At 44.6% G+C, this 9,307-nt stretch overlaps 1 protein-coding gene across 1 annotated transcript in view; it reads left to right on the top strand.

The window, feature by feature from the left end:
* The first annotated feature begins 229 nt into the window (after window positions 1-229).
* The window catches only part of LOC113213213 (myrosinase 1), a 30,642-nt gene continuing 21,564 nt past the window's right edge, over window positions 230-9,307 (top strand). The window contains exon 1 of the mRNA XM_026432198.2: window positions 230-320. The gene's annotated coding sequence lies outside the window, so the exon portion shown is untranslated. The remainder of the gene's footprint in view (window positions 321-9,307) is intronic.

The following is a 9,307-nucleotide window of genomic DNA, read 5'->3' as shown; positions in this document are numbered from 1 at the left end:
AGGCCGGTGACGGGTGGCAGAACGTTGCTCTCTCCGTTCTACGAGGAGAATGCTTGCGACACAGCACTGCTCCACCCCTGGCGGAAATAGGAACGTAAGTCAGCACAGGATGCAAGAGTTATGCCAGTGCGTGCGACCAGACTCAATTATTAGCGACCCTTGCGTGCAAGTGCTCACCCCCCGCTCGGCGGCCCGCGGCCTGCACGAGGCTTGCACTGCCCCTCCGCACGCACGTGAACCGTGTAGTATGCAGCGTGTGCCGACACAACAGAGTGGCCTACTCACATTCGCTCAGTTTGTAAAAGTCCATGGACCATAGGGTATGCATAACGGCTGTGTGCAATCCACGGTGTGCACAATGCACAGTATCTAGGATGTTTAAGGGGCAGACCTGTGATTTGAGGGCTTTCAGAAAATAGTCACTACATAAAAACTACTCACTGCATCAATTTAGGATTAAATGTTTATTAAGACCATAGATGGACGCTAATTTTGCCGTTGACGCCGGTGCGTGTACTCTCCAGGAACCTGCCCATCTTCGCCTCCAACTGCGACGATGCAGTAGGTTGTTTCATTTTGAGGGATCAAGACGCCAAATTTTCTGAAGCGAAGTTCTTTTGAAAGTTTATGTCATGCCGATACGCATGGAGGGAACCAGGCGCAACCCGCGCTCAAAGTTTTTTGGGTGATATAGCGGGTATCTCGACTGACATGTTCTAGGTCCCGCTGTGCCGCGACGCCACCGTCGCCGACCGCGCGCCGTCGTGTGGTAACTAACAATGGTATGTGACTTTCTTTCAGACATGGTCCGACCCGCCATCTCCACCCCTCTTAGGAGCCAGGGCGTAAGTACTCGAAAACCGCGTATCTCGCTCTAGGCCGAATACCGTTGATGATATAGGAACGCCGCATGCGCGGAAACGTGGCCAGGCCGAAGGGCTATCGAGCGCCGAATAGCGAGAGCATAACGGTTTCCTGCATCATAGTAAAAATGCGAATGGAAGGGTCTGAGTGCCGGGAGACACATTCAAACGGCGGGCGGGAAACGCTGACGGCAGGCGGTATAGTGCGCTCGCATAAATGGAGCCTTCTGCTCACTCACCGATGTGCTTGTGGGCTTGCGTTCTCGCTGGCGCTGCGTTGTTGTCTCGGGTAGGAACGCACAAGAGGCTGACGCTCGTCGCAGGCAGCCTGCTAGCAGTGGCAGACAATGCAATACGCGTCTTTGGTTTACGATTAACGACTAGAGCGGGTAGCGTACTTTACCGCCTCCCATCCCTGTTTCCCGAGCATTTTTGCTATGACGCAGGAAAACGTTATGCTTTCGCTATTCGGGGCTGGATAGCCCTTCGGCCCGGCCTCTTTTCCGCGCAGTCGGCGTTCCCATATCTTAAACGGTACTCGGTCTAGAGCGAGATACCCGGTTTTTGAGAACTTACCCCCTGGGTCCTGAGGAGGGTCAGAGGCATCGCGGCACAGTGGGACCGAGAACATGTCGGTCAAGATACCCGCAAAATCACTCTTCTAAAAATTGAGCGCGGGTTGCGCCTGGTTACCCTCAACGCACAGGCGCCGGGCGAAACACGTCAAGGTGCACCATTAGCACTCGCGGCATCACTTCCCATCAGATCACTTCACTCCACTTCACTCCGCCGGGTTTGCTCCACGAGTATCGGCATGACGTAAACTTTCAAAAGAACCTCGCTTTGTCATAGGTAATTTTTTTTGAAACAGCCTTTGATGCAGCCCTTTTCAGTGTGCACGATTGTAGTGCAACGGATAGGTCTGCTAATGTCCCCAAAAAAATGCTACTTACTCTTTAAAGATGCTGCTAGCGGTTGACGTGGGGGTTTTGCAAAGTTCAAAGTGGGAGAAATCGCAAAAAATCAAAATAGACAAAACAAATTTTCAAATTCTTTCGTGTTTTAGGTACATGATTTTTGTCAGGTACTTGCATCTCGAAATTTACAAAACCCCAACGTCAACCACAAGCGGCATCCTTCAATACAGTAGTAAGTATCAATTTTGTGGACGCGGTTGCTGTCGCACCGGATTCTCAGCGGCTATTTAGAGGTAGGGGCCATAGGGTATCACTTGTCGCTCCTAGGCGCACCAGTCGCGGGCACCACTCGATCAACATGGGGGGTCCCTCTGGCAGCCGCTCCTAGGTCGACCTTCAAATGCGACCCGGGCCGGAAAAGCGTTGTCTGGTGGCCCCCAGATTTTGCACAGAGTCGCTACGATCCAGGTCAATACGATTTTTAGAGAGTGCAATTCGCGGTGCGATATCTGAAATCGTAGAAGTCGACCTTCTTTTTGATACGGGCTGTCTGTTAAATACAAGTGGGTACCAGGACAGGAGCAAGCTCCGTACCGCAGCAAGCTCTGCGCAGGAAATTTGGGTGGGGGATGCCGCCCGGCTGCGGTGGGGAGGGAAGGGAGGGAGGGGGAGCTACCATCTCCCATGCGTGCGTTGCCTTTTTTTCATATTTTCTTCGTAAAACCGAGATAACGTATCACTGATGAGCCAACATTAGGACGTAAGTCCACCCTTTACTCATTTCAGGTTTTTGTTAGCAGTAAACTCTATACTTTAAGGCGAATCTTTCTGTGTAAACGGATTTAAAATATCTTAATAAACGGCAGAGATACAGAGCAGTGCCAAATAGCGAAAGTCCACCCTTGAGCCAACAAAGAAACGAATGTCCTCGGAGCTGACCTAAACAACGAAAGTCCAGACATTTTCAGATCAAAACAGCGAAAGTCCAACCATGGGCTGACATAACAGCGAAAGTCCACAAAATAATTGGACTTTCGCTCTTATGTTAGCTCACATATGGACTTTCGTTGTTTTGCTACACCAGACTTGGACATTCCCTTTTTTTAGCACATAACTAGACTGATGGGGGGGGGGGGGGGGGCGCCTGTCTTGGTGACTGCGAATAATGTCCGGACCTCAAAGAACACTGACGGCTCACTTCTGCTAATATCGTTTGATGGTCATATGGTTTGTGGAGCTGAATTTATTTTTGTTTTGAAATCGTTTATAAACAAAATGCTACGCCACGCCACACCTTGTTAAAATAAATTGTCTGAATAGATGTGGTCATTACCTGGTTGTTATTTTTCCCTGTTGTGACACTGAGTTGTTAGATTTTCTTTGCAAGCAATGTGGATTAGTGTTAGTTAACCTTACCTGGTTACATTTATTTAGTCAGTAATTTCTGTCATGGGCAAGAACAATAAAAACTATTGTTTCTCCCGAAATGTGCCGATAATATTGTAAGTATCGTCTCTTTCAATAATATTAGTTTGAAATATCATAGTCATCATTTTTTTTTCAAATTTGAATTTGAAAAATATAAAAAAGATGACTAACAGAATTTTGGTAGCGAAGTTAGCAACTGTAAAAGATCTAATCTTTGTTCTTTGAATCTGTCAGACAGCAAGATGTCACCTAATTTTGCTTGGTTAGACCGACAGTTTAAATCTGTGCTGTCAAACAGCGAAAATCCAGGTGTGGGCTGTCAAAATAGCGAAAGTCCAGGTGTTACCTGTCAAAACAGCGGAAGTCCAGGTCTGTGCTAGCATAACAACGAAAGTCCACAAAATCCTTGGACATTCGTCTTTATGCTAGCCAAATGCTGGACTTTCGTTGTTTTGCTATGCTCTGTCATGGACTTTCGCTCTTATGTTCTGGACTTTCGTTGTTTTGACCCTTCTCCTGCCATTTTCAAAGCCAATTTTGAAGTTTATAAAAAATAAACTAATTTCCTCTGTTTCCTCATGTTTTTTTCTTCAAACTAATTTGGAGCAGACAGCAATACTATGAGAATTTCTCAAACTAGAATGTTTAAACAGTCTCCTGTAAAATTTTGGTTTGTGGACTTACGCTGTTTTGATTGCTCATCAGTGGTATTGGAAGTGTCGCAGGAATTGTTCTGCTACGGCATTAACAAAGAGAAATCAAAAGGGTTCAGTCCGTGTAATAAAGGCCGCCTCTCATAACCACCCTGTGCCGTTTAGGCCTTGTCTCTCATGGTGAACGTACCGGCGATCAGAAAGGACGGCAACGTCATGGACATGAAAGAAGTCGACGACGGCGGCGAGGAGCAAGGAGATGGCGAAGACAGCGAGGAAGAAGCCGATGACGGCACCGATTACGGGGAAAGCGATGATGATACCGATGACGATCACGGTAAAAACGAAGTCCCATTTTTTGAGGGAAAAGGGAAAACTTCGAGGGAGTCAGTAACTTTGAGGGATCTTTCTTGAACAAGCAGGCCCGCCCTTCCGCCAAACGGAGTTGCCAGCTCCACTTCGCTGCGCCGGCAACTCCGTTCGGCAGGGGCCGGGCCTGCTTGGCCTGCCGGCGGCGATGGTCGGGCCTTCGGCCCGACCATTTCAGTCCCACGATTTACTGATATGCATAATCAAATAAATAATGTGACCGGTAAATCACTTATATATATTATATATTTGAGTAAACTAAAGCGTCCGGCGGGGGGGCCTGCGGCCCTAGAAATTTGCTGCTTGGACATGACAAAAGACTGTAACGGGGCAACACCGTGACTACACCCCACCCTTCTGCTTTGCTTAAGAATTAAAAATAAAACGAACCCGCGCAATTTTTGGTTATATATTGTTTGTCAAACAGTCCTAAAACTTGTCTTTTTGCCATTGTTTTCAATATATCCACCTCTAGGGCCGAAACAGTGAAAGATACGGCAAATCCGAGGCTAGTTCCTGATTCAGAATGTGTTGTTTTGGGGGGGTACTTTTTCTGACATTTTACGATTGGGCGCCTCCCTGTACGTCTTTATGTGCAACGTGGTTATTTTCGCCGTATTTTCGTCGAAAACAGCACTCTAGCGCCCAAACGGTGCAAGATAGAGTTAAACGGACAAAATTTTCGCCCAAAGGGCTCTACTTTCACGAGTTACCCCTTAGGGGACCATAAAAAAAATATTTGATTTTCGACTTTTTGGACCAACCCCTATTTCTTTGTTACCCCCTTTCACCCCCTTAGGGGTGGTTGCCAGGATTTGCACCAAGCGTTTCGTTGTCCAGAAGTGACCCCTAAGATACCCTGAAATTTGTAGACCTCTAGCTCATCTCCTTCCTCTTACACGGACGACGGACGGACGGACGGACAGACACGAGAGCGGTTGCATAAGCCCGCTTTAATGCTTTTTTAAAAGCAGAAGGGCGGGCTAAAAATAAGAACGACCGTCAAAGTAAGTCTCAAATTTTGAGGAAGTCCCTCAAAGTTAGCGTGGCTGCTGCTGCGCCCACCTCGCTACTTTACTTTAAGTTACTGACTCCCTCAAAGTTTTCCCTTTTCCCTCAAAAAATGGGACTTCGTTTTTACCGTGATGGCAACGAGGGCGTGGAAAAACATATTCGTCAGAGATCTGAGTGAGTGACGGGAGCGAGCGTGAAAGTGACGTAAATAGTTACACTAAAAACGATCGCGATTTTGAAGTGTTTCTCGCTGAAGGCGTGTCCAAGGAAAAATTGCGGTTCCTGCGAGAACCGTCATCCAAGATCACAGCAGCAATCATTGGAAATGCCGATAAAGGTCTCATCTGCTACCTCAATGAAATTTGATGGAATTTGACACGCGGGTACTTCTTTCTATCAAAATACTTCAGAAAAGTGCTAGAAAATTACGAAGATAGCATACGGTATATGGCAAACAAAAATATTGAGTGGCGACAAAAAAAGAAAATGTTGATTGATCATGTCGAGGATCTATTCCTTTCTGTTATATTGAACTCGTTGGCCATGCCTCTTACGTTGTGCACTTAGCAATGATAAGAGTTTAACAATGATACTCCTACTGTTCTAATATTTTCTCTCATTGAGACTACGGTGTCTTCAATTTCTGCACCAACAAGAGTGCTTCAATATGTCATAATACCTGTTTCTGAAGTACACTCTATGCTAAAATGAGTTTAAAAACAAAAGAATAAATCGATTCATTTATGTCCACTCTCTCTCTCTCACGATTTCATAGACGTACGGGATGCACACACGGTACTCCGTGGCTCGGCTAGACCGCAAGGAGAAGAACAAGAAACGTCGGGCCGGTCGGGCGCGGCGCGGGGAGGAGCGGGGTACTGCCCCCACCCTTCCCCGCTTTTCCCCGCGCCCGACGATTTTTGTTCTTCTCCTTCCGGTCTTGCTGAGCCCGCCGGAGTACCCTATTAATACGGTTCGGTTTGGCTCGGTCGGATGTGATGGACGCCGGCACCAACCCCCCAATAAATACATCAAACACTAAAACACATACTTCAATTCAATTGCTCCATTTCCTCCTCCAACAATTCCAATTCTTAATCCATCTCCACCAATACTTGCTTCAAACGATGGTATGAAGAATTCAATCGCTCCAATTTATTCTCTGACATGACATCGGAAAGGTGGTAAGGGGGTAACAAGGAATCGGGGTTGGTCCAAGAAGTGGGGGGATAAAATATTTGTATTGTCTCATAGGGGGAAACTCGTCTGAGCTAAAACTTTGTCCGTTTGGCTCTTTCTCTAACTGTTAAATCGATCGCTAGAGGTAATTTAATCAAGCGAAAGGCCACAAAACAAAATTTCTGATAGGGCACTTTGATACATATAAGCTTTTTAAGGATGAGGAGGCTCATTTTATGGTGGCAATTATTATCTTTGGTTGTTTTGTTGTTACTCACAATCGGCCTTCATTTTCGCCGAGCGGAGCTCAGTCCAAGTCACTGAGGGGTCAGGCAGGTGATGTCTTCATCGTGAGTCTGTCTGTCCGTGTCTCACTCACTCGATCGACTAAAAAACGGCTGCACGCCAACGACGAAATGCGAGTTTGTTTAAACATTTTGTTTGACATTTGTAGGGGCAGTTTCAAATGAATTTACTTTCAGGATTGGTTTAGTTATTCAATCTCTTAATTTGAATTCGCGCTTAGTTTGTTGGTATGTTGGCAGCACTGCACTCGAGTGGGTAAAGAGCGCAAACGGCACCTGCGCCACTTCAAGACTTTCTTCCTCTCTCACAAGTGAGCAAACTGTCGGATTTCGAGTGTGATATTTTTAGTTTTAGAGTTGCGGGGCCCATCCTACAAAGTTTTGCGCGAGTGTCCGTTAAAAAGAAACGCGCAAGTGATAATGGTTTACGTGTTTACTTACGAAGGGTCAGGTCGGGGAAAAATGAGACTCCTCTAAATTGGAGAAGAATGATACATTCGTTTCTCTTGATTGGTTTGCATGCTTTTTGACCTCATTACTAGTGCTTGGGTGTTTAAAACTCATCTTTTAACATTCGACTTCAATTATTAACCGGTTCTGGGAAGTTTACTCGCTTGTTCTCGTCACGAAACATACCTAATGGGAAGCTTGTCCGACCACCTATACGCAAGGGCTCTAAAACTTTTCTGCGGGGGTGTTATACTTTCAGTACTCCATCCGTATTCTTAGGAGTAAATATTAAGTGTTCGAGTTCGTCGGAAAGCTGGGATTTCGGCGGTTCCGTGAAGCTATACAACATACCTGAATTATAATTCTACTAACAGTACGACTAACCATAAGTGCACGGGAAAAATGAGACACTTGCGTGGGGAAGAAAGATACACTCAGTTCCATTGACTTAACATGGGAAGCCAATGCGGGGAAAAATGAGACAAAAAATGGAGTGGCGCTGTCTTGTTTTTCCCCAAGGCAGGTCCCTATCTTATTGGCTGGGTTTTTGCCTGTCTCATTCTTACCCACGGGTGTCTCATTTTTCCCCGAAATGCGTGTTGGGGAAAATACACATACAATTTCGGATTCTGCATACACCACAGGTTGCTGTACTAAAATATCGCTTTAATTTCATTTCTAGGGTTGTGTTTCATCGACCAGACGCAGGAAATCTTATCAAATAACCATTTAAATGCTAGATAAGACAAAAGTTATTGAAATGTCTCGTTCCCGGGTGGAAGGATCTTTAGTTAGACTGTAGTTTGAACTATAGTGTTCAAACTGCAGTCTTGAAACTGCAGTTGCAAAGGAGAAAGGAAAGAGAAATAAGTAAATTTAATACACTAGTTTGGCAATTGAGTTTTCAGATATTCTATTATGGTACTTTTTCTGTAGTTTTCCACACCAGTTTCGCACTGTAGTTTTAAGACAGTTTTAAGACCAATTTACCATTGGTTTCCGACATTAGTATCAAGTTGTCCTGAAAGTTGTATTTGCAACTGAATTGCAAATAGTACATTAACTATAATTCTGACTAGATGATAATAAAGTGTTCAAATTTAATCTTTTCACACCATTGAATATCCAGAATACCTGTAGTTGAAGTAGCAGATAACACCAATAGTACCAATCTGTGTTGGAAAAACCATTTTTTATACCGCTTCTGTATATTTTGAGTAATCAGAGACATAATTTCGATTGAGCCAATCATTAGACTTGTAAATATTTGTTATCTATGATCTATATAGCATGCAACAAGCGAGCAATTTTTTTAAGTGGAATAAAAAATTTGGGTTGATTACACTTTGTGTGCACGTCTACACAACGTGTTTCACACCTCTGATAGTGTGACGTAAATGACACCAAACTTAATACAAATTGCAAATGAAGCATTGGCGTAGTTTCGATTTCAAATAATTTATGTTTTTTTTCGTAAAACTTTCACTGACGCCCTATCAACATTAAGTCCACTGTTTGATGACTTTGAAATAAATACGTATAGCTCCACAACAAACACCAACATAGCTGACTTATCAAACACTATCTATAATCACCGAATTTTTAGTAGTCGAAGACATTTCTTGCAAGATTATGGCAGTTAAAAACGAAGACACTTTAGTTAAACTATGTTTTAACTGTAGTCACACTATAGTTCGGACTGCAATAGGGGGGTTGGCTAGGCTCTGAGTGACATCGGGCCACGGCACTCCTTCCCGTAGCGTGGCGCCATAGCCCAGGGGTACAGACCTCGCCTTCGAATCGGAAGGTTCGGGGTTCAAATCCCATCGGTCGCCGTCAACTTTCATCATCCTAGTAAGTAACTTAGAGGGTAAAATTGGTAATTCGAAAGGGAGAAGCGTAACTAAAGTAAATTAGGGCAACGTGGGGTATAAAAATTTTCAAATTTGAAAACAAGTATACTTTTGGTATATTGCAAAACTCACATTTAACTACAGTTAAACTGTGATTTAAGTTGCAGAAAACTGGCAGTATTGTGGAACGAACTATGGAAAACTGTCGGAAAACTGTAGTTTGTCCGAAAAAAGTGGTACTTTTCGTACAGTTAAACTATAGTTTTTCGTACTTAT

This window comes from Frankliniella occidentalis, unplaced genomic scaffold (assembly GCF_000697945.3).
Source record: "Frankliniella occidentalis isolate FOCC.00 unplaced genomic scaffold, Focc_3.1 Scaffold51, whole genome shotgun sequence".
Classification (NCBI taxonomy): Eukaryota; Metazoa; Arthropoda; class Insecta; order Thysanoptera; family Thripidae; genus Frankliniella; species Frankliniella occidentalis.
This window is presented reverse-complemented; position numbering and strand designations above follow the sequence as displayed.